The sequence below is a fragment of the Rattus norvegicus genome, chromosome 7 (genome assembly GCF_036323735.1).
Source record: "Rattus norvegicus strain BN/NHsdMcwi chromosome 7, GRCr8, whole genome shotgun sequence".
Classification (NCBI taxonomy): Eukaryota; Metazoa; Chordata; class Mammalia; order Rodentia; family Muridae; genus Rattus; species Rattus norvegicus.
The window spans coordinates 52,059,220-52,085,948 of NC_086025.1; the positions used below are offsets into that span (position 1 = coordinate 52,059,220).

At 37.6% G+C, this 26,729-nt stretch overlaps 1 protein-coding gene across 3 annotated transcripts in view; it reads right to left on the bottom strand.

Annotated features, from left to right (window-relative positions):
- Window positions 1-26,729, bottom strand: part of Trhde (thyrotropin-releasing hormone degrading enzyme) — a 407,371-nt gene that overhangs the window by 229,747 nt on the left and 150,895 nt on the right. The gene's annotated exons all lie outside the window — the stretch shown is intronic.

Here is a 26,729-nt window from a genome sequence, read left to right on the forward strand (position 1 = left end):
GGTGTCCACATACTAGTGATGGCTTCACCCTGGGTTACTCCCTTCTGGAAACACATTGAAAACACACCCAGCCATTTCCAAAGTGCGTATCCATCCAGCATGCAAGCAGTCAAAATATAATATCAAAACAATCCACTAAAGGTAATTAAGACTAAAATTAAGTGAGTTGAGTAAGGTTACCTTATATAAATTCAACAAGTAAAAATCAATAGTTGGTCTATGCATTAGAAAGGAACAAACTAAGTATCACATAAGGAAACAGTTTACTCTATGATGATATAAAAATAAAATTTGTAAAGATAATTTTACAGAAAATGCATAAGGTGTATTGTTGAGAACGGCAAAGATGAAAATCAAAAGGCGTTCATATTTATGGATAAAAAGATTTAACATTAATGTGACATTGTTTTCCTGATTGATATTGGAATTCAAAGCATCCTTTTATCAAAATCTCCAATTCTTTTTTAGCAAAAGTTAACAGACCAATCCAAAACCATATGTTAATTTGAGAAACCCAAAATAGTCCAAAACCACCCTTGAAAATAATGAAGTTGGAATCACAATACTTCATAAAGAAATCAAATAAGTTTGATACTTATATCAGAATAAACAAAAGAATAGAACAAAAAATATCTAGAAAAAGAAATCATATTGTCAATTCATTTTTGATAAGGATACCACTGATATGCAGTTTGCATTATATTTTCAACCACAGGTTCATTGATGTGGGAATGAATGAATATCCACATGGAAAAGAATGAAATTGATTTTACACTCCTAACTATCCATTACAATAAACTAAAAAGAGATACAGTTATAAATATAAGTGGCAAACCTTGAGAAGTAAATATAGTTTTCTCAGATTAGATAAAATATTCTTACTACATACATAAAAAAGGCAAAACCACAAAGTATAAATTATACTTTTTTCAAAAGAAAAATATGACTGAAAAGTGCTAACTAAAACTGTAAAAGCAATCAAGAAAATGGTCTAGTCTTATTTATTCTGATCTGTAGATTCTAATGACAAAACATTCTATTGACTTACGATGATAAAAAGAAACTCAATTTAAAATTGAGCAAAGATATGCACAGACGTCTCTGCGAAGGTAGAAATAGCCAGTAAGTACATGAAAAGATGTTCAACATAATTAGCCATCAGGGAATGCAAATCAAACCACAAAGACATTCCACCTCATTGGAAGCAGCCAGTAGGAAAGAAAACGGATTGTAACAAGTGCTTTCGAAAATTGCAGAAAAATTGGAACACTTAATAATCTGCAGATTGGAATGTGGAAAGGTCCAGTCACTTTGGAAAACAGACAAAACTTGAGAAAGGTAAATATTGAGTTATCCCATGACCTAGTAATTCCACTGTGAGACTTACCCAAGGGAAATGAAAATGTATGGATACCAAGAAAGTAAACATGAATATTCAGCACAGGCTTACTCACACCAACAAAGAATAGAAACACCCAAATGTTCCTCACATGACGGATGAATAAATAAAGTGTGGATAAATAGAGTGGAATTTTATGCAGCAAGAAAAGTGAATGAGGTACTGATTCGTGTAGCAAGTGGATGAACTTTGAAAACAAAGGGCAAATGGAAGGCACAAAAATATGCATATTGTACTGGATATAAACTGGCCAAAATGAGGGGAGTCCATAGAGAAAGTAAATTAACAATCGACTAGGTGTGTATACCCAGCATTTGAAGAGGATGGAGTTTCCTTCTCAGACTGTGAAAATATTCTGAAAGTAACTGTGTGGCTAAATGTGGGGCCATGGTCTAGGTACACTAAAAACATTTGACTGTATACATTAATCGAGCGAACAGCATAATATGTTTGTAATCGTCTTCTGCAGCATCCATTCCTTCTAATAGACAAATAGGATTATTGGATTTTAAACCTATGTCATTTATTCTATTAAAATATTTTAATCTTGGCTTTGTCAATTAAATGCCAAAACCTTCTTCCTTTATACTATAACCAGAGAGGTCAAAAGAATTTCAGCAAGTGTGCCAATGCACACACATCCACATACATGTGGAGATAATATGTATGATATAAATAAACATACAGACATAAATACTTACTACAGAGCACACAGTAATGTCCGTCATGATATACTTTGTGATGAAAAATTGTAAAATTTTAATATTTCATTAATCCAAAGCAGAAAGTAGTTTGTATTTGCCATGAAAACTAAGAAGTAAACATGTGTTTGTATGTATTAATTGGAAATATCTTTTTGGACTAGTATATAGGTAAGTTGTAGAACACTTACTCATCAATCTTGACCTTGAACCAAACCCTAGCAATGAGAATGTATTGTTAATTTCAAAGAATGCATATTAAAGTTATATATGTAGATAATAATATAAAATATACTAACTATAACAGATACTCTTAAGACACATATATATTCTTTTATAATATATGAGTGCATTACATATGTATAATATATACATACACACAATATATTCATATACAGGCCAATAATATAATATGTAACATAAGATATAATAGGATGTTCATTTCATCCCAGATAAAACATTCTTTCTTACAAGAAAGACTATTGAAAGTCCCTGAAACTAACAAGATGTACTCTCCAATCCCAAGCATACATAAGTTGTAAGAACTGCCAAGAGGCACTGTCAGGTAAGTCAAGCTTGCAGAAGTCTCTTAGACAAGCCTAGTTGTCTAGAAAAAACAAACAAATAAATAAAAAACAAAAACAAAAAAAGAAACAACAACCAAAAACACTGAAGTTTCCTGAAAGTTCTACAGTGTACTCCAGGTTTCCAGTTTTCACTCATGCTAGGCAGGATTCAGAAATAGCTATCCTATCCCTCAGTCATTTCTGCTCCTGCTCCTGCTCCTGCATGTAACCCTCCCCCATACTCCTGTAAGTAATGCAATAAGGCTCATCAATTCACTAAGTTAGATTTTGGTGACATCCTTTCTTGGGGGATCTATTCTTGATCCCCTCTCTGGGGCAAATAGAAATTTGTTTACTTCACATAAGGTAAAGTGATATACAGTGTAATTGTACCTAAGCAGAGACCAAGAGAACCAAAGATCAATTTTAGGGCAATGATTTAACCTCAGGTTATGAGTAGAAGGCACACAACTGAGACTAAGCAGCCCAAGGACAGAAGAACCATGAGTGGAATCCTAGTACGTCTACTTTTAATAAACTGTGGACTAGTGTACATTTTTGCTATGTCCTCTAACACGTGTGCTGAAACATGGAGACAAAGTTAGTTTCATACCCAGAAGGAAAGTCTTGATGGTGATTCTCTGAAGAAATACAGGTAAGGCCATATTCCTCTGTGAGTTATAGGGTAAGAGGCCTATTTATTGAGTAGAGATGGATACACAAATATAAAGAAACCCAGTGACTCTCAAACTGTGAGTCACAGCATTCGTGGCAAACCTCTATCTCCAAACTATTTACATTACCATTCATTCGAGTAGCAATATCACAGTTAGGAGTGGCAACAAATATAATTTTATGGTCGAACATCACCACAATATGAGGAAATGTATTGAAATGTCACAGCATTAGGAAGGTTGAGAAGCAGTGCTCTAGAGAGTAGATGATAAGGGAGGAGAAACCAGGATTAAGTGCCCCACTAGAGTTAGAGGAGAATGGTTATACTTCTACATCACTCCCTTCAAGGCTCAGAGAACATTTGAAGAGAGTTCAGAGAGCTCTTTAGAGAGCTTTGTGCATTCATTTTCTCCTAGATAAAACAGTCCATCGTGGAGGGAAACTCTTAAGATGCAGGATGTTCTAAGGAGGCTAAGATAGCCCGTTCTGTGGAGAAGATTCCTCTCAAGCATAGGAGGTAAACAGCATAAAGGTTTCAGGGAGTACCTGAAATTAACAAGCTATGCTATATGTTGACCCATGTCTCCCCAGAAATAATGTCATAAAATAGAACAGTATAACACAATATACAGCTTCAATCTTTCTTTGAAGAAGTTTATTGTATTATTAATATAATAAACAAAATATCAAGATTTATACTGACTATTAAATACTGTCATAATTTTTCTTTAAGTTTCTTTGCTATCTAGAGTTTAATAATGGTGCAGATTTCTTACAAAGCAAGTCATATAATCTACCCTAAACCTACTACATTTCTGGAGCTTTGAACTGAAAATATTAGTTCTTTCAGGTCATCTGTGTTGTTCAAAGATACACCCAGTCTGTCACAGCTGTGTTATTTATTATTTTATTAAATATATGTACTGTCTAATGAGAAAATTACCATCATAGCATCTGCAATATATAGCCATTCAGCCCAAGAGCGGACAATGAAGGAGAGCTCCAACTTCAGACTATGTACTATGGCGTTATTAGGGAGTACCATCTCTCAGCCTTTATTTATCAACATCTATGAAAATCCATTGCTTTGATGCTAGTTCTATGTTTTTAGTGACATATTTGGAAAACAGAGATAGAATAGTAACTCAGTGTAAAAGTGTGAAATACCCTGTAGAAAGAAACATTTTTGATAATTCCTACTACTATCAACAAACACATACACACACCACCACCACCACCACCGAAAACAACAGCAACAATTACAACATACAGTCACATATATGTGCCAATATTCAGAAGGAGAGAACAAGTTTGAGGAGAAGAGCCCATGCTATGTCCCATGGACTGTACTAATATGAAATAATTCTACATAGCATGACATAGGATGGACTGATTTCTCTATGCAGAAGACTCAAAGGAAAGGCTAGACTTTGGTCTAAGGCAATATTGTGGGGTTCTAGAAATAGCTCAAGCAGAGAAGATAGAGTCCAGAGTGGGAACCCTTCTAGCTTAAGCACCATAGTGTGTGTGTGTGTGTGTGTGTGTGTGTGTGTGTGTGTGTGTGCGTGCATGTGTGTGTGGTATGGTGTGTAGACAAGCAGTTACTTCCTTTCTTCCAGGGGACACCTTATCTCTAGATCAGGGGCTGGTAAGCTATAGCCTGATCAGTTCTAAGTCTGACCACTTTCACTCAATTATGGTTTGTGGCTATGTTCCAGCTACAACACCAGGGCTGAATCATTGTTACAGATGTTACATGGTCCACGAAGCCTCAAAGTCAGCAGTGTTCTTGATAATAGAATTATCCAGAATGACTGAAGATTTGTTTTTACTTTTCTGAGCTATCAGAGAAGCAGAGCAATATGCATATGGCATCTGGCTACTAAGTGAAAATTATTAAAATGAAGTAGAATTACTCTACTTTCTGTGACTAAAGAGGTCTGACAGTAATAAAATATGGGAAGAAAAACCAAAACAAAATACATATTAGCAGTAGTTTTCTCTGAGGCTTACTAAAGGATAATTTTTTACTTCCTTATAGCTAACCCCCTTCCTGAGGGAAAAGAAACCTCAAGAATGCAAATTTCATTAAAAAAAAGTACCTTTGCAATTTTTGTTTGGTTGCTCCTATTTTCTAGCATCTGAAACAAAACATCACCTATTATCTGGGGCACTACGTAGGTAGTGATCTGTTGAGCCCATCTATAATACTTACCTCAAATTCTAGAAATATGGAATTTGAGAACTGTAAAGCTTCTAACTCATTGACTACTAGTAAATTAACATAGTGTATATTTGAAGATTATTTAATGAAATGTCTGGGATAGTGAAAATACTTCCTAAATTTCCAGTTATAACACACACACACACACACACATACACACACACACACACGCACACACACACACACACACACAAACAAACACAATCAAACACAGGGACCATTAAATGTTATTAGAAATTTTAAAGTTTCATCTGGTTATTTTTACAGGGATTAAGATATAAAAGCTATAGACCTATAGACTAGAAAATAGAAGATATTTATCATTGTTGTAAAACAGTTTAACCCATTACTATATTATAACATTTTATTATGATATAAAACAATGTGAAACATGAATTACAGGAAAACACAACCAAACAGGTGAGGAACTGTACAAAACTATCCAGGATCTAAAAATGAAAAGAGAAACAATAAATAAATCACAAAGGGAGACAACCCTGGAAATAGAAAACCTAGGAAAGAGATCAGGAGTCATAGGCACAAGTATCACCAATAGAATACAAGAGATGAAGAAAGAATCGCAGGGCTAGAAGATACCATGGGAAACATTGACATAAAAGTCAAAGAAAATGCAAAAAGCAAAACGTTCCTAACCCCAAAAATCCAGGAAATCCAGGACACAATGAGAAGGCCAAACCTAAGAATAATAGGTATAGAAGAGAATGAAAATTCCCAACCTAAGGGCCAGTAAATATCTTCAACCAACCAGAGCTTCCAGGGACTAAGCCACTACCCAAAGACTATACATGGACTGACCCTGGGCTCCAACCTCATAGGTAGCAATGAATAGCCTAGTAAGAGCACCAGTGGAAGGGGAAGCCCTTGGTCCTGCCAAGACTGAACTCCCAGTGAATGGGACTCTTGGGAGGAGGGCGGTAATGGGGGGAGGATTGGGAGGGGAGCACCCATATAGAATGGGATGGGGAGGGGTTGGGGATGTTGTCATGGAAACTGGGATAGGGAATAGCACTTGAAATGTAAATAAATTCCCAATCTAATAAAGATGGAAAAAATTATAGAAGAAAATTTCCCTAACCTAAAGAAAGAGATACCCATGAACATACAAGAAGCCTACAGAACTCCAAACAGATTGGACCTGAAAATAAATTCCTCCTGTCACATTATAGACAAAACACCAAATCAAAAACAAAGAAAGAATATTAAAAGCAGTAAGGGAAAAAGGTCAAAGTAACTATAAAAGCAAACATATCAGAATTATACCATACTTCTCAACAGAGACTCTGAAAGCTAGAAGATCCTAGACAGATGTCATATCTACTCCTAAGAGAAGACAAATGCCAGCCCAGGCTACTATATCCAGCCAAAAAAAAAATCTCAATTACCATAGATGGAGAAACCAAGATATTCCATGACAAAACCAAATTTACATAATATTGTTCCACAAATCCAGCCCTAAAAAGGATAATAGATGGTAAACTCCAACACAAGGAGGGAAATGACCATAGGAAAAGCAAGAAAGCAATCTCCTTGAAGCAAACCCAAAAGGAGAAAGCCACATGAGCATAATTACACCTCTAACAACAAAAATAACAGTTAACAATCACTATTCCTTATTATCTCTTAACATCAATGAACTCAATTCCCCAATAAAAAGATGTAAACTAACAGACAGGATAGGTAAACAGTACCCATAATTTTGCTGCATACAGGAAATGCACCTCAGTGACAAAGACAGACACTACCTAAGAGTAAAAGGTTGGAAAAAAAAGTTTCCAAGTAAATGGTCTCAAGAAACAATTTGGAGTAGACATTCTAATATCAAATAAAATCAACTTTAAGCCAAAAGTCATCAAAAAAAGATAAGAAAGGATACTTCATACTCTCATCAAAGGAAAAAATCTACCAAGATGAGCTCTCAATTCTGAACATCTATGCTCCAAATGCAAGGGCACCCACATTCATAAAAGAAACCTTAGTAAACCTCAAAGCATACATTGCATCAAACACAATAATAGTAGGAGACTTAAATACCCCACTCTCAGCCAGGGACAGATCATGGAAACAGAAACTAAACAAAGATACAATGAAACTAACAGAAGTTCTCAACTGAATGGATGTAACAGACATCTATAGAACATTTCATCCTAAGACAAAAGACTATACCTTTTTCTCAGCATCTCATGGAACCTTCTCAAAAATTGACTATATAATCGGTCACGAAACAATCCTCAATAGATACAAAGAGATTGAAATAATCCCATGCATCCTATCAGATCACCATGGATTAAGGCTGGCCTTCAATAGCAACAAAAACAACAGAAAGCCCACATAATACACATGGAAGCTGAACAATGTTCTACATAATGATAACTTGGTCAAGGAAGAAATAAAGAAAAAGACTTCTTAGAATTTAATGAAAATGAAGGTAAAACATACCCAAACTTATGGGACACAATTGAAAGCAGTGCTAGGAGGAAAATTCATAGCTCTGAGTTCCTCCAAAAAGAAAATGAAGAGAGTATACACTAACAGCTTGACAGCACACCAAAAGCTCTAGAAAAAAAAAGAAGCAAATACCCCAAGAGGAGTAGATGGCAGGAAATAATCAAACTCAGGGCCGAAACAAAGCAAGTAGAAACAAAAGGAACTATACAAAGAATCAGGAAAAGCAGGAGCTAGTTCTTTGAAAAAATCAACAAGACAGATAAACCCTTAGCCAGGCTAACCTATGGGAATAGAGAGAGTATAAATCTTAACAAAACTGGAAATGAAAGGGGAGAGATAACATCAGAAACTGTGGAAAGTCAAAAGACTATCAGGTCTCACTACAAAAGCCTATACTTGACGAAACTGGAACATGAAATGGACAATTTTCTAGACAGATACTAGATGCCAAAGTTAAATCAGGATCAGATAAACCATCTAAAGAGACCCATAACCTTAGAGAAGTAGAAGCAGTCATTGAAATTCTCCCAACAAAAAGCCCAGGACCAGATGGGGTTAGTCCAGAATTCTATCAGAACTTCAAAGAAAGCCTAATAACAATACTCTTCGAACAATTTCTCTGAATAGAAACAGAAGTAACACTGCCCAATTTGTTCTTTAAGCCACAATTATGCTTATTCCTAAACCACACAAAGACCCTACAAAGAAAGAGAACTTCAGACCAATTTCCCTCATGAATATCGATGCAAAAACAATAAAAAAATCTCACAAAGTGAATCAAAGAACATATTAAAATGATCATTCAACATCAAGTCGGCTTCATCTCAGGGATGCAAGGATGGGTCAATATACAAAAATCCATCAACACAATCCACTATACAAAAAAAAAACCTGAAGGAAAAAAAAAACCATATGATCATCTCATTAGATGCTGAGAAAGCATTTGACAAAATTCAACACCCCTTGATGATAAAAATCTTGGAAAGATCAGGAACTTAAGGCCCATACCTAAACATAGGAAGAACAATATTCAGCAAACCAGTAGCCAACATCAAATTAAATGGAGAAAAACTTGAAGCAATGCCACTAAAATCAGGGACTAGACAAGGCTGCCCACTCACTCACTATCTATTCAATATAGTGCTCAAAATCCTTGCCACAGCAATTAAACAACAAAAAGATGTCAAAGGGATACAAACTGGAAAGGACGAAATCAAAATATCACTATATGCAGATTATATGATAGTATACTTAAATGACCCCCAAAATTCCACCAAAAAAACTCTTATAGCTGATAAACAACTTCAGCAAAGTGGCTGGATACAAAATTAACTCAAACAAATCAGTAGCCTTCCTGTACTCAAAGGATAAACAGACTGAGAAAGAAATTAGGGAAATGACACCTTTCACAATACTCCTAGATAACATAAATCCCTCAGTGTGACTCTAATCAAACAAGTGAAAGATCTGTATGACAAGAATTTCAAGTCTCTGAAGAAAAGAAATAGAAGAATGTCTCAGAAAATAGAAGATCTCCCATGTTCAAAGATTGGCAGGGAAATATAGTAAAAATGGCCATCTTGCCAAAAGCAATCTACAGATTCAATGCAATCACCTCAAAATTCCCACTCAATTCTTCATAGAGTTAAAAAAGCAATTTGTAAATCATTTAGAATAACAAAAATCCCAGTATAGCAAAAACTATCCTCAACAATAAAAGAACTTCTGGGGGAAGAACTATTCCTGACCTCAAGCTGTATTACAGAGCAATCTTGATTAAAAAAAAAAAAACTGTGTGGTATTGGTACAGAGTCAGGCAGATAGAACAAAGGAATAGAATGAAAGACCCAGAAATGAAGCCACACACACATGGTTACTTAATCTTTGACAACGGAGCTCAAACTATCCAATAGAAAAAGGCCAGCATGTTCCATGTTCGACAAATGGTGCTGATTCAACTGGAGGTCACCATGTAGAAGAATGCAAATTGACCCTTCTTATCTCCTTGTACAAAGCTCAAGTCCAAGTGGATCAAAGAACTCCACAAAACCAGATACACTGAAACTAATAGAAAAGAAAGTGGGGAAGAGCCTTGAACACATAGACCCAGGAGAAATTTTACTGAACAGAACACCAATGTCTTATGCTCTAAGATCAAGAATTGACAAATGGAACCTCATAAAATTGCAAAGCTTCTGTAAGGCAAACGATACTGTCAACAGGACAAAGTGGCAACCTACAGATTGAGAAAATGTCTTTACCAATCCTACATCTGATACAGGGCTAATATCTAATATATACAAAGAACTCAAGAAGTTAAACTCCAAAGAATCAAATAATCCTATTTAAAAATGTGGTATAGAGCTAAACAAAGAATTCTGAACTGAGGAATGCCAAATGGTTGAGAAGCACCTAAAGAAATGTTTAACATCCTTAGTCATCATGGAAATACAAATCAAAGCAATCCTGAGATTCCACTTGAAACCAGTCAGAATGGCAAATATCTAAAACTTAGGTGACAGCAGATGCTGGTGAGGATGTAGAGAAAGAAGAACATTCCTCCATTGTTGGTGGGATTGCAAACTGGTTCAACCTCTCTGGAAATCAGTCTAGTGGTTGCTCAGAAAATTAGACATCATATTACCTTAGGACTCAGCTATACCACTCCTGGGTATACACCCAAAAGATGCTCCAACATACAACAAGGACACATGCTCCACTATATTCATAGAAGTCTTATTTATAACAGCCAGATGCTGGAAAGAACCCAGATGCCCTTCAACAGAGGAATGGATACAGAAAATGTGGTACATCTACACAATGGAATATTACTCAGCTATCAAAAACAATGACTTTATGAAATTCATAGGCAAATGGTTGGAACTGGAAAATATCATCCTGAGTGAGGTAACCCAATCACAGAAAAACACACATGGTATACACTCATTGATAAGTGGCTATTAGCCCAAAAGCTTGGAATACCTAAGAAAAATTTCACAGATCCTATGAAGCCGAAATGTGACCAAAATGTGGATACTTCATTCCTTCTTAGAAGGAAGAACAAAATACTCACCAGAGGAATTGTAATTCTGGGACAAAGAATGGGGCAGGGATGGAAGAAAAGTGCATCCAGAGACTGCCCACCTTGGGATCCATCCCATATGCAGTCATCAAACCCAGGCACTGTTGCTGGTGCCGAGAAGTGCTTACTGAAAGGAGCCAGATATGGATGTCTCCTGAGAGACTCTGCCAGAGCCCTACTGATACAGATGAGGATGGTTGCAGCTAACCATTGGACTGAACAAAGGAACTCCAATGGAGGAGTTAGAGAAAAGACTGAAGGAGCTGAAGGGGTTTGCAACACCATAGGAAGAACAATATCAACCAACCAGACCCCACCAGAGCTCCCAGGGTCTAAACTACCAACCAATGAGTGTACATGGAGGGACCCATGGCTCCAGCCACATAGGTAGCAGAGGATGGAATTGTCCAGCATCAATAGGAGGAGATGCCTTTAATCCTGTGAAGGCACATTTCCCCAATGTGGGTGAATGCCAGGGTGTTGAGGTGGGAGTAGGTGGGTGGGAGTGGGAACATCCTCATAGAAACAGGGTTGGAGGTATGGGAGAGGAGAAAGGGGGAAAACATTTAAAACGTAAATACATAAAATATCCAAGGAAAATACATTTTTAAAAATTTGACTTAAAAAAAGAATTCAGTATATAATAAAGGATGCCTTGAATTCTGATCCTCCTGCCCTACCTCCTTCGCAGTCGAATTGCTCGAAATGCACTATGCTGAGTATTGAACTCAGGCCAGGACACCATGCGTGTTGGTCAAGGACTCTACTGACCCTAGCCAAATGCTTGACATTCTGAAGTACATAGTCCCTCACAGCCCTCCGTAGCAGGTCAGCTCTTCATAAATCGCCATTACCCTGCCACCATCTCAGCTGTTCACTTCATCATTGATCCCTTGCGTCTATCTGCAGGAACAGTTGCCACAATGCTCCTCTCTTAGGCTCTGGGACTTTATGTTTTAGAAGATGCCCTGACCGTTCAAGGGCGGTTTACTTTCCTCAGCAGAAATTTGTTATTTTATTGTTGTCTTTCTCCCACTGCTGCGCTTTCACCACAACACAGGCAGTGATTTATTTGTTACAGACATAGAGCCAAAAGCAAGTACTAAAATATTAAATTCATTAACTGACATCCTCTCATCAATGATATGAGATGGTAAAGGGTCTCCTCTGAAGCAGGCAAAGAAACTTCAAACCATTAAAGAAATTATTTGTTGGGGCTTAGACCAAGGAAAAATAGAGTCTTTCTATTTATTTTTCCATCTTTCTCATAATGAAAAATTCTCTCAAGGGCTTTCTGTCAGTTGTCATGAAATGAGGATCTTAACTGAAGACAAATTATGGAAACTCGATTGATTGGATAACTCGAAATAAAATTGCTAAGCTAAATGGAGCCAGCATACATGGCACAGATGCTCTGCCTGGCCTGGCCTTTCAGAACCCCTCCATTTGTGAGAAATTTCAAACTCTGAATGTTTTACAGAATAGTCAGCGAGTATAAAACAAAAATAAAGATTAGTAGCAGCCACATCTTATAGGCATATTTAATTAGTAGTATGCACATTGCACTAGAATTTTAAATTAAATCAAGTAGAAAAATAAAACAGAACCATAGAGCTTTTAAAGAGAACTACCAAGAATTTTTTGCCTGTGTAGTGAGTGCAAAACATACACAGGGTCTAAGCCCTTCTAATAACAAAAATGCTTTTATATCAATCTATCCTAAACCAATGACAAAACTTGATCTAAAATATAAGGCTGAAACTGCTTCTATTTTTATTAATGTAAATTATTTCATAGTACATTCTTAATCTTTTCTTCAGTTTCTGTTTTATTTTAATTCTGATTTATTTTAATCTTGAAGTATTTATTCTGGAGAATTACTTTACACTATAATCAAGTAATTATCTATAGGATGAGGATCCCATACTCCTACTAATGCTAATTGAGTGTCTATTAGGTGCTACTTCATCAAAGATCGGATGCAAAAATGCTGAATAAATTGTTTCTCTTCTTAAGAATGCTAGTGCTAGGGTATACAAACCAAAACAAATAGGAATGATTAGCAGTTAGTATCTAATCAAATGGGTAAAATAAAAATTCATGTTAGACGAGATGGCACTGAGCAAAGACAGAGAGGTGTCTTCAGAGATGAGCTGACCACTGCATTCAGCCCAGTTGTTATAGCTTCCATCTTGTATATTGTACAGCAAACTTAGTGCATCAAAGCAACCTAAAATATGCCACAATTTCAACAAATATGAAGCCAACACATGTCTCTGAAAACTAAAAGCAAGCAACTGTCAGTACTGCAATCTCTGCAGACTGAAGGGGTGTGAGGAATTAGACTGTGTTCTCAAAGGAGAAAGAGAAAGAAAGAAAGAAAGAGAGAAAGAAAGAAAGAAAGAAAGAAAGAAAGAAAGAAAGAAAGAAAGAAAGAAAGAAAATTAAAGCCTGAACCCATAATACCTGTGAATGAAATCTTATTTAAGAGATATGATTTTTGTAGAATCGACCTGGTTAAAATGAGGTGACTAGGGTATGACCTAATCCAGTGTAATTATTAACCTTGTAAAGAAGGGGGAAAGACACATAAAGACAGACACACGGGGTGCGGGGCGGGGCGGGGAGGTGACTCGTTATTGCAGATGCAGCAGTTGGATGATGCAGTTGTACGCTAAGGAACATGTACTTGTAGCTGTTAACAGTAAGGACAGACACTCAGTCTCCGAGTCTCAGAGCCAGGACAATGACTTGCCATGACTTTTTTTTATTAATAGCCTCAAAATCTTCAATAGAAACTATTTCTGTTATCGTGACCTATTCACCTCCTCCGGCAGCTATAGGAACCAAATATAAGGCACGAATTTTGTCTTCTTCAACCTCTAGGGGCCATTTTCTTCTGTCTCATTTTTTTTCTTGTACTACATCTTCTTTATTTTATTTTTTTTTAATTTTGAGAGCGTTATATAATTTCACAATTTCCCCACTAATTTTCCTCCTTCCATACCCTGAAATACACCATCCTTTGATCTCTTTTAAATTTGAGAGTCCTCCTTTCAACTGTAGGTGTGAATGTGTGTGTACATAAATACATCAATCTCCGGTTCAATCATTCAGTGTTGTTTGTATGTATATCTTTTTAGAACTGACTCTTAGCTAACTGGATAACCAATCAGAATACTCTTCCCTTGTGACGATGATGTCTCCATGTCTCAGCACTCTAAAGTCGCCTGTACTTCTTTGCCTAGGCTTAAAATCCTGTTAAGATTTCCTCCTTCTGTTTTAGCACATCTACAGGTGTTGTGCTTGTTAAGCTCACATTTAGGCAGTCATGTGTCTGTCACTTCTGATATCATGAGAAAACTCAATCTCAGAACACACTCCCCGGTGAAAAGGTTTTGAAGGCCCCCATGCTCTGCAATGTCCCCTGAGTGTGACAACCAGGTCTGGTTTGTAGATGTTTCCATTGGAACAGGGCTCCGCAACTCTGCATTTTAAGTGTGGTTTTATGCAATGGTCTCTGATTGCGAAAAGGAGTTTTCTTGATGAGAGGTGAAGACTATGCTTGCCTTTGTGGACAAGGACAAGTATTCAGAATATAATTAGGGATTGTGCTGTTGGAACAAAGTACCGTAGATTCTCCCCGAATTAAATAAAATAATAGGAAGGTCATGTTTTCTGTATCTGAGGCTATTAGCTACAAATGTTCCTAGCTACAGATGCTTAGATGTTAGTACATATCCTAGAGTAACTTTAGAAGCTAGGAAATTAAAAGGAGCCCTTTGTGGAGGTAGAGGCACAGTAGACTTGGAATAGTGAATACCAATGATCTGACCTGGAAAATGGATAAAACAGGGAATGTCCTTCATGGGGAGGGGAAGGAGGAGCATACAAATATAGAAGAGAGGAATAGGGTAATAGTAAGGATGTCTGAAAAAGCCATAAGGAACCACACAATAGACTGTCTTAGTTATGGATTTACTGCTCTGAATAGACATTATGACCAAGGCAATTTTTTTAAAGGACAACATTTAGTTGGGGCTGGCTTAGAGGTTCATAGGTCTAGTCCATGATCATCAAAGCAGGAGCATAGCAGTGTCCAGGCAGACATGATGCTGGAGGAGCCTAGAGTTCTACATCTTCATTGAAAGGAAGCCGGGAGCAAACTCTCCTCAGCAACTAGGAAAAGGACCTCAAAGCCCACCCTGACAGTGGCACACCTCCTCCAACAAGGACATACCTCCTCCAACAAGGACATACCTCCTTAACAATGCCACTCCCGGAGCCAAGCACATTCAAACTACCACAACCATCTACCTAAAAGTACCTTGTCTTAGTCAATATTCTATTGCTATGAAGAGATACCAACTCTTATTAAGGAAAGCACATATTGGGGCTTGCTTATAGTTTCAGAGGTTTAGTCCATTATCAACATGGTGGGAAGCATGACAAGGCAAGAGCAGAAATTATGCTGGAGGAGGTGAAGGAACTGAGAGTTCTATATCTAGTTCTGTAGTCAGCAGGAAGAGAAAAGCCATTGGGCCTGCATTAGGCTTTTGAAGACCTCAAAGCCCACCCCCCCATGGACACATTTTCTCCAACAAGGCTATTCTCTCTAACACTTTCAAATAACACCACTCCCTGGTGCCAAGGAATTCAAATACGAGCCTATGGGGCTCAACATTATTCAAACCACCACTTGCCTATAATACATAACAGTTGGTGTATAAACGTACATATACATAAGTGTGAACTCAATTTTCTCATCTTGACAACGTTCCCTGCAAGACCCATAGACCATTTAATGAAAACCTCAATACCAGGCATGAAAGCACTCTTTTGAATTGTGGTTAAAAAAAATGTACAAGAGACTCCCCAAACATGACAGTTTATTGATATTGCCTTCAGTTGCCCCTAGCAACTTAAAAGGTAAGTTTCTATTGCTGAAGACACCATGCATTTCAAACCCAGGCTCCAGGGGCATCGGAGCTAGCACTGACACGAAAGCTTCCTCTCAAAGATTAGCTTTCATGGTTTGGAATGGATCCAGCAAGCTTGAAAAGGAGGAAAGTGATTAACAATATTAGCAGCTATGAATCCGATGAGCCACAACAACCACGCTGGCAAAATACCCTAAGAGTACAATAGTGGCACATTCTTGGCAGTAACCAAAAGCTCTCTTGTTGGATCTAAAACTCACTCAACAGGAGAAAGAACATGCCTGGGGCTGGATAGCCTAGTCTAATTGATTCTTATTGTTGTTTCTACTTTTTAAAATTCTAGTGGTTCTAAGTGATGGTGAGACTGTAATGGCCCAGGATTATGATGGAAGGTTCAAGCTTCATCCTTGGATACCTCAGATTGATGATGGCTCCTTCTCCCCTGGCAAACTGGCTCCATGAAGCTGGCTGCCCCCATATCAACCCCAGAAAGAAGTATTACCCTCACAGTTATCAGGCTTTATTCCTTGTTTGGCTGTGGAAATTGTCCAGAAACATGGCCACCTCCACAGGGGCATAAATGCCCTTTTCTTGCCCCCAATAAATGAACCAGTTCTCAGAAGCTGTCCCTAGGTATGTAGTTTTCCTTATGCACTCACCTCTGATCCTGCTGGTACCCATTGGCTATGAGGAAGGGGAAGGGGGGACATGACTGGCAAGTTACACACTCACTGACTTGATAATCTCCACCATTTGTAGGTCAACCTATTACTAACTTCATGCACCAGAAACCATAGCAGCCCTTTAGTATTTAAAACACAACATCCATGAGTTTCATTTTTTAAAAGGGGGTGAAAAAGGACATATTTGGGAGAACAGTATTCTGTGGACTATAGTCTATAAAGGAGAAAATCTCCATATGTGGGTGACAGAGAATCTTCCTTAGAATTGCTGACTCTGTTTTCAAAATGAATGCTTAGAGCTCACTTTGAAAAGAAATCAGAGAATCCACATTTTCTCAAAGATTAAAGACCATTTTTGATTGGTGGTCTTGAAGTAGAGGAGCAGTTAAAGCAGACTTGTGGAGGGCGCTGAGTGACGTATCCACAGAGATGGAAACTGACTAGCTTATTGTCTGGGAAGTGCTGCAAAATACATCGATCTGGACATGCGATCAGGGCGAGAGTCCGGGGAACTTAGGGCTTCTTAATCTGCTTTCCGGTGTTAGAAGACCTAAGATGTAGTAGGTTAAAAAACCTAAAAGTTTATTGGCTCACAAATCTGGGACTGAAAAGGGAAAAGAGCCAGAATTCAAGAGAACGAGTCTCCTTGGTCCAGCTACTTTTATAATTATGATATAATTTGAATGCTTGTCCCTCCCAACTCGTGCTGAAATGGGACCTTTAAAAGGTTAATAAGCCATGAAGACTGTGGCTTCATGGGTGGGCTAATCTCATTCCTGTGATCCTCTTTTTATCACCTTGGGAGTTGAGTGGGTTCCTTATAAAGGTTTCCCATCTAAATAAAATTAACATTACTTAGAAGGTCAAGGCACCAAATACACTAGAGAAATAGAGTCACATTTGCTTTCTTTCAAAAAAAAAAAAGAACATATGCCAAGCATAAAGTGAAAATGTGCTGTAGTCTTTGAAGATACAATATTGAAATAATATGACTGTATTACTCAGTTATAAGGCCATGAAAAATTACTATTCCTATCTTAATCTTTTTCTGTTCAAGAATAAATCACTCTCTAGAACTGAAGAGATAGATTGCTAATCAAAATGTTTCAGTCACTTGACACTGAATGTAACTAGAGTACAGGATCTTTTCTCTCCATGCTAATGAATATAGACTTGGAGGAGAGCATGGGGAATGCAAAGATTAAATGGAAGAATTCTAATAACTGTTGGCCCTTTTCTTTCAGCATGATGCTGACTACTAGTTAGCCAGCTTAAAGCTCCCAGTACTGTGTAAAGGTTTACTATTAACGGGAAAACATTCATCCTTTATAACTGTTTGTAGGGACGGTAAAATCCCAAGTGAACAGAGACTATTTCTGCAGATAAAAATTTAATATAATATGAGAGGTGAACAACAGCCTCAGAACATTTAAAAACAATTGTTTCAGGATGAAAGACAATGAATCATTGCCGCTCTGAAAAAAAGACACTAGGCTTTTTAAAACAATAAATCTATGTCAATATTAAGGAATAAAGGTGGACACATATATATCTATCTCCTCTCTACCATAATATATTTGGCATTCTGGTGTACATAACATTTCTATTTAATAGAGTACTTCTGTATGTACGCATCACAGCTTTTACAAAAATATCCTAAAGCTATGAAGATTTTAAAACTCATAATCGAACTTCCATTACCACCATAAATGAGTCGAAGAAAAACTCAAGCACATAACAAGAAATAACTTATAGGTTTTCTGAGATTTTTTTCTACTTTACTCATTGTCCAGAAACAGCAGAAGTTAATCAATCAAACTAAGTGACCAAAAAATATCGCACTGTGGCAGATTGCATGTTCTAAAACTGCCCACAGCAATCTTTCTCGTCCCCTGAGATCTTCCACACCATGATTTTCCAGTTCCTCTCCTCCACAAACCTGAATTAGCTGCAGAGGTCATGGTCACGATGCAGAATGAAGTAAAACCAATGCTGTGTACATCAGAGACCTGTGCAGCAGAAACACCCAGTTCCTGCCTTAGTCTCATAAGAAGCCATTTCTCTTCATCCCATTAGTTTGATTTTCTGGTGCTGGGAAAAAAAACTGACCAAAACCAGATTGGGTATCCCCATACCCCATATTTGGCTTAGATTTCTCTGCATCATAATCTATCACCAAGTAGAACTCAAGGTCGGAACCTAGAGTCATGAACATAAGCAAAGACATGTGGAATAATGTTGCTTAATGACTACCTTTCAGGCTTCTGTTCAGCCCCTTATACAACCAAGTACTACTCACCAAAGGATGACTAGAGCTCCCAGTAGGCTAGGATCTCTCCATCAATTATCAATCAAGAAAATAACCTCCATTTCTCCATAACCCATTCTAATGCAGGTAGGTCCTCAGCTGAGGTTCCCTCCTCCTTATATGTCTGTAGTTTGGATCAAGTTGACAAAAGCTATTCAGTATGATCGTGTCTCAAGCCATTACAGCTCAGTATCAGTCATCATGCTCTGAGAGTGCCAAGTCATGTGACAAGTCCTCCTCTATGATCAGACACAGTTCCTACTGACGTAACTACCTTCTAGCTATATGAATATGGAGCCTTAATAGGATATCTCACACATCTGAAAGTTAGTGCTCAAACTTAAGATTTCCCAATCAAAGCCACAGACATTATAAACCAGCCTCAAAAGAAATGAACATTAAAAATATATATTTTATGGGACTGGAAAGATGGTTCAGTGGATAATATTGCTTCTTCTACACACATGAGAACATGAGTTTGAATCCTTATAGACCCGTGAAAAGAAGCCCATGCCATCCTTCCCTATGACCCCAATTTTAGGAGAACCCATCCAGGTAGCCACTGGCCAGCATACAGGCCCAATAGAAACAAGATACTAGTTCACCCTGTTCAGTGGCAGACCTTATCTCAACCTATTTAAAATAATAGAGTAAAAAGAGGCAGAAAAATAAATTGCTCTCTTGCATCGGTCTCCATGTATATACACAGGCTCACATATACACATATTCACACTCAGGTAACACACACGCACACATACACACACACACACACAGAGAGAGAGAGAGAGAGAGAGAGAGAGAGAGAGAGAGAGAGAGAGTTGATTGTAATACCACTAATTCATAGCTGATGCTTGAAGTTACCTAATAAAAGGGTGAATCCAATATGCGGGCTATAACCTAGGATCGGAACATCATGCAACATAAAACTCTACCACCTGCAGGTTCAGAATTATAGCCAGGCCTTAGACCAAATGTAATCACATGTCAGATTTTTCCACTAAAGACTGGGGTTCATTTTCCATATCTGATATCACACAGGTGATAGCAGTCTCAGTATGTGTTAAATGATCTTCGGGATCCCTCTATGCCGTCTGTGAGCTCAGCCTGAGTGACCAGCTCTGTGTTCCAATCTTTGATGGAAATAAATCCGGTTTATTCACTAATCACTAAGGTACTCTAATCACTAAGGATTTGCCGAAAGAGTTAATACAGCTTCCATGGAGTTATCCAGACTTCTCTATCTATGTAACTTAATATCAAATCTAGAGTAAAGAATCATGGATAACATCATATAATCCTATCACAGAGACACACTGCGTGATACTGACTTAGATCAGAAAGGCCCTAAATTCCCTTGAGGTTGCTGATGTAAACAGCTTGCACCTAACACAGGTGAATGCAGTCTTTGCTTCCCCAGATTTTTTAGTTGAATCTTCACCTATGTCCTGTGAAAATTGGAAGCTTTAGACTTACAGCCAAGATGGAGGACTAATACCAAAACAAACAGGCTAGACTGTCAACGTTCTAAGCTAGTAGTCATTAACTACAATTCAGTTTAATGTCGGGGTTGACCCTACAGATATAAGGCGGATCTGCATCTGAAGAGGGCGTCAAGTCTTACCACCTCTAGGGTGGAGCAGAAAAAAGGCTCTAGTTAATAGAGGTGATTGCTTTCTGTAAGCTTCAAGGTGTCACTCTCGAAACAGTGCTGGGAAGAACTGTGTCTCCTCCTGTGTACTTCTTGGCTGTGGTCTATCTCTGCTTCTTTGAGAAATGAGAAATCTCTACCATTATATTCGTATTATCCGGGATTATTCAAAAATCACACATAACAATTCAGCAGAGTCTTTGCATCCCACTGAGTCATATACAGTTTCTCAGGGTGTGTACATGAGAGAACATTTATTTAGGTGGCCACAGCTTACATGACACAACATGCCACTTCTCTAATTTACTAACTTCTAGCAGGTAGATTTTTTTTTCCTAATCAGTAAGGGTGATCATTACTTTTATGCATCAAGTTGACTGGTTCACAGATGTCCATAGGTCTGGCTAAGCATTATTTCTGTGTGTACTTAGGTGTTTCTGGAAGAGGTTAAAATCATTGAATGTGTAAATTGGCAGCATCTGTTTCTGTCTCCTACTCTTTTTTTTTCTTTCCTTTCCTCTAACCACCTCTGACTGCATAAACTAGCATAAAAATAATCCTCTGTCCCCTGTCCTCTGAATTGTCGGGTCTACAGACTGTTAGACTAGAATTGCCACTATTAGCTCAGACCCCTGTCTGATACACACCGGTCCTCATTTGTGGTGGTTTGAATGACAACGATCCACAGAGGCTCGTATAGTAGAATGGTTAGTGCCCAGTTGGTAGAACTGTTTGGGATGGATTAAGAGTTGTGGCTTTGTTGGAGGTATGTATTTTTGAGGATCCAAAGATTGACAAGCCTAGTCACACCCTTTCTGCCACCATCTTGCCAGGAAGGTGTAAGCTCTCGGCTACTGTGACAGCACCATGCCTCTCTCCAGCCACACTCCCCTCCATGCTGTGGAGGGGAAACTGTGTGCAAGCCCCTAGTTAAATGTCCCCTTTTTATACTTGGTCATGGTAATTCATCATAGCAACAGACCAGGCTCTAAGACACCATCTTACAAGGGGCAGATCAAAAGACTTTTCAGGTTCCGTAATCTCATAAGCCAATATATATTGTTTTCATAAACAGAATTAAAACATGCTTCTCATTTCTCTAGAAATGAATCTAATCCACCAAGTGAGGATACTGAAAGACAGAAGGTTCAGTATGTTGTAGTAATCAAAGCTACATATGGCTATCTACAAAGCGCATATATTTTGTCACATGGCACCCGGCCATGAAGTTTAATTCCATGAGGAATAACTAATTGTCCTCTGTAGCCTCCCAAAACCCGAATCTGCTCATTTTCCTTTGTATGAATTTCTCTTTTTGTCCTGATTATTATTGTCTTTCTCACAGAAGAAAGTGGAAAATTTAGCTGGGAGATTCCTCATTTCCTTTCTATCTGTTTTAAGTAATAAGCCACACCCATACCTGATCTTTTACTGGTAAAGGAAAAAAAAAGCATCTTCCTTTATGATTTGTATCCTTCAACATAATCATTACTTAATGCTGTGTCTTATATTTACTATGCAGTTTATATAAAAGTATTACCATCTTTTACAGTGGCATAAGCCTTGGGTAGCATGCTTACCCTCTGTGTAGTTCAATTTTCTCATGTCTAGAATGGAAATACAAAGAGTGTATATGGTGAGAGTATAGCTCATGATTTGTCTGTCCAAAGCTTTTAGCAATTATCATATGGTACTTCTGTGGCCAGCTCTAGCCTTCCATCTCTTTCACCATCCTTATTACACATCGTTTACATCTTTAAAAGCTCATCCATGAACTTTATAAGCAGAAAAGCTTGCTTCCTTAAAAATTATTATGAGGTAGGATCCATTATCTAATCTTTCTTAAGTCTGTATCAAATTTTTTCTATGAGAAATTTGAATTGTGCTCTGTTTAAACAGCTCCTCTTTGAGTAGCTCTTAGGTGGTGTGGTTGTTATGTCCTGGATTTATATCACATCTTTAACATCGTACACTCTTGACCAAATTTGTCAAAACACTAGGAATTCTATTTAGTCTATTTCTCAAAAATAATTTGCGGTCATCATTATTATCTCTAAGTTTTCTTGATAACTTAAAAATAAGACAGATCCTACTCTGCAGGCTTCTCTTTGTTAGTACTAACATGCACACAAGATAATGTTCTTTAGAAGCAGAAACAAAAGTCAAAGTTCTATTATCAACTTGATCTCTGACTTAGCACACGGCTTGAACAATGAAACCCCTGGGTAGTCCCCTGTTCTCTCCTGAAATACTGCAACAATAATGCTCTCCAATTATTGGTGTGGGGATTAATGAGACCGTGCATTTGAAGCTCCCGAGATGAGCATTGCTCTATTATCACCCTCATTTGCCCTCAAAAGAGAGAGAACTCAATTCACCATTCTTGATGAAATATTTTTTTAGTCTATTTTACTAAGCTTTTGTGGCTGAGGACAAAGAATCGGTATAGGAAAAGATTCGGTCATTTTATAGTGTATGTTTTCAGCAGAAATGAAAATCATATTAATGTATATCATTCACAAATGATAGCTTCTAAATATTTTAGTCATGCATTTACCTTAAAATATACATTATTCTACTATGCATCACATAGTTTTCAATGATCCGTGAAAATTTACCTTATACTCTGCCACTAAGGTGCAATATAAAAAGAGAAACCTTGGGAGTTATGATCAAATAAATATGGAAATTAAAAGTTATAACTGAGAACCATTTGACTCATATCTATAAGATTAAAAAATTGAACAGACGACTGGCAATTATTTTTGAAAGCAGGACTTAATATAATCAGGAATTATTTTTTATTTAAATGTTACTATTATTATAGTAGTAATAGTGGTATTTCTGATGTGAATGTTTGCCTTCATATATGTCTGTGCACCAAGTATATGCACTGCCTCAGGAGAACAGATGAAAGGGTTGAATCTTCTGGGATTGAATTCCAGAGTGAGTTGCTATGGCGGTGATGGAGATGTAACCTGGGTCCTCTGAAAGTACATCTAGTGCTCTTAACCATCGAACCATTGCTCCAGCCCTTTATTTTATTTTATTTTATGAATTTTATACATGAATTTAGAATTTACATCATTTTCATCCATCGCTTTTCCATCCAACACCTCCTATTTCTCTCCTAATTCCCTCTCAAATTCATGCCACCATCTTCTTCTTCTTCTTCTTCTTCTTCTTCTTCTTCTTCTTCTTCTTCTTCTTCTTCTTCTTCTTCTTCTTCTTCTTCTTCTTCTTCCTTTCCTTCTCCTCCTTCTCCTCCATCATTATCATCATCAACAACAAGAACAACATTATTATATACACATTACTATTTGTACATAGATACAACTAGATAACCCATTGAAGGTTGCTTACATCTCTATGTGTTTAAGGCAGACTACTTGGGACTGGATAACCCAGCAGAGGGTTCAACAACAGAGAAGAATCTCCTTGTCTCAGAAGCTTAATTACATGTAGCTAATCATCTAGAGGTAAGGCCTTATAGGATTTAGCCACATCTATGTTTGCATATTAACATTGTGCTACTTAGGTTTAAGAAACTCTATTGTTGAGATTTCACATAGGTAGCATCCCTGTTATATAAAGAAGATACTACATCATAGCGCAATACCCAGGCCCTCTGCCCCTTACAATGTTTCCTAATCCTCTATTATGATGTTCCCTGAGTCATATACCTAGAGATTGATTTTGTAAGTGTATTAATTGGAGGTGCTTACCTGAAACAAGATACTATATGGATTTTGACCAGTTGTATCTTTCTGTAATTCTCTGCTGTGAAACAAAGCTTCTTTGATGAGGGGTAAGAGCTACACTGGCAGAAGATCTGCTGGCAGAAGGCTAAGTACTTAGAATGCAGTAGGCACTAGACTGGTTTAGGACAGAAGCAATAAGACTCTCACCTAGGATTCTGACCTTACCATTCATGGGTGATTCGCTAGCTTACAGTAATAGCCATGAGTCCCCTTGTATTGACCAAGTCAATACTATTAGAAAGCTGCTGATTAGCCCTGAGATAAAAGTGCCACCATTGCGATATTAGGCATATCTTGCCATGGTGGTGATTTTTTTGTGGTTCACAGTCTTTACAGATGGGTAGGACTCTCAGTTATGTTACTACCCTGGTAGCTTACACGGCACTTTTAAATACTCAAGGAAGAAGCTTCCAGGTCAATTCTAGTTCCGTTCCTCCAAGCCCTGTGTTGGCAGTAGACTGTGTCTTCACCAATATGGTCGTAATCTCCAAGTTCTTGAAGGCAATCAAAGACACAACCAACACACAATAGCCCATGTAGTTGAGGAGTTTCTTAGACTGCCATGTTCAGCAACTAGAAGGAGAGTTTCCTAAGCCTGACACCAAGGTAGTTGTTAGATAATCTCTAGTGCTAAAGGAGGAATTATCTGAGTCTTACCTTTTAAAATAAGTTCTGAAATACCTATCATAGTAGTGCTTAAAACATCTGAACATTAGAACATCCTACTTGAGTTTAAGTTTCTACTTTTGATAAGATTGTGCTTTATTCTGAAAAAAGAAATTACATTCACATAATACTGATTGTTCTGAATTAGTGTTTAGTCTGGATGTCATTCAAGTGACTGGGTTGGAATGAATACATGATTTAATGACCTTGGAGTTTGTGACCACCACCACTACCACCAACACCACTACCACCAACACCACCACCAACACCACCACCAACACTAACACCAACACCACAACCATGCTGCCACTGCCAGTTACAGAAAGAGTAATCAATATAGGAAGAAAATCATTAACACCAAAGACTTTGAAAGGACCGACCGCCTTTGTTTTTGCTATACATGTTATCTGCCAGCTAAAAAATAAGCTGTGAGACAAGTCTTTAGGCTGCTAGACCTACTGACTTCTTGAATTTCTGTCTCTCCGAATAAAACACAGCTTAAAAATTCAGTCCCAGGGTTTTGCCCATATGATGATCTGTAAGGATGGCTTACACTTCCAGACAACTTGTACATATAAAATACACGATTTTCTCTTCAGGAAATGGACAATTTCCTAGACACATACCAGGTATCGAAGTTAAATCAGGAACAGATAAACCAGTTAAACAACCCCATAACTCCTAAGGAAATAGAAGCAGTCATTAAAGGTCTCCCAACCAAAAAGAGCCCAGGTCCAGACGGGTTTAGTGCAGAATTCTATCAAACCTTCATAGAAGACCTTATACCAATATTATCCAAACTATTCCACAAAATTGAAACAGATGGAGCCCTACCGAATTCCTTCTATGAAGCCACAATTACTCTTATACCTAAACCACACAAAGACCCAACAAAGAAAGAGAACTTCAGACCAATTTCCCTTATGAATATCGACGCAAAAATACTCAATAAAATTCTGGCAAACCGAATTCAAGAGCACATCAAAACAATCATCCACCATGATCAAGTAGGCTTCATCCCAGGCATGCAGGGATGGTTTAATATAAGGAAAACCATCAACGTGATCCATCATATAAACAAACTGAAAGAACAGAACCACATGATCATTTCATTAGATGCTGAGAAAGCATTTGACAAAATTCAACACCCCTTCATGATAAAAGTCCTGGAAAGAATAGGTATTCAAGGCCCATACCTAAACATAGTAAAAGCCATATACAGCAAACCAGTTGCTAACATTAAACTAAATGGAGAGAAACTTGAAGCAATCCCACTAAAATCAGGGACTAGACAAGGCTGCCCACTCTCTCCCTACTTATTCAATATAGTTCTTGAAGTTCTAGCCAGAGCAATCAGACAACAAAAGGAGATCAAGGGGATACAGATCGGAAAAGAAGAGGTCAAAATATCACTATTTGCAGACGACATGATAGTATATTTAAGTGATCCCAAAAGTTCCACCAGAGAACTACTAAAGCTGATAAACAACTTCAGCAAAGTGGCTGGGTATAAAATTAACTCAAATAAATCAGTTGCCTTCCTCTATACAAAAGAGAAACAAGCCGAGAAAGAAATTAGGGAAACGACACCCTTCATAATAGACCCAAAT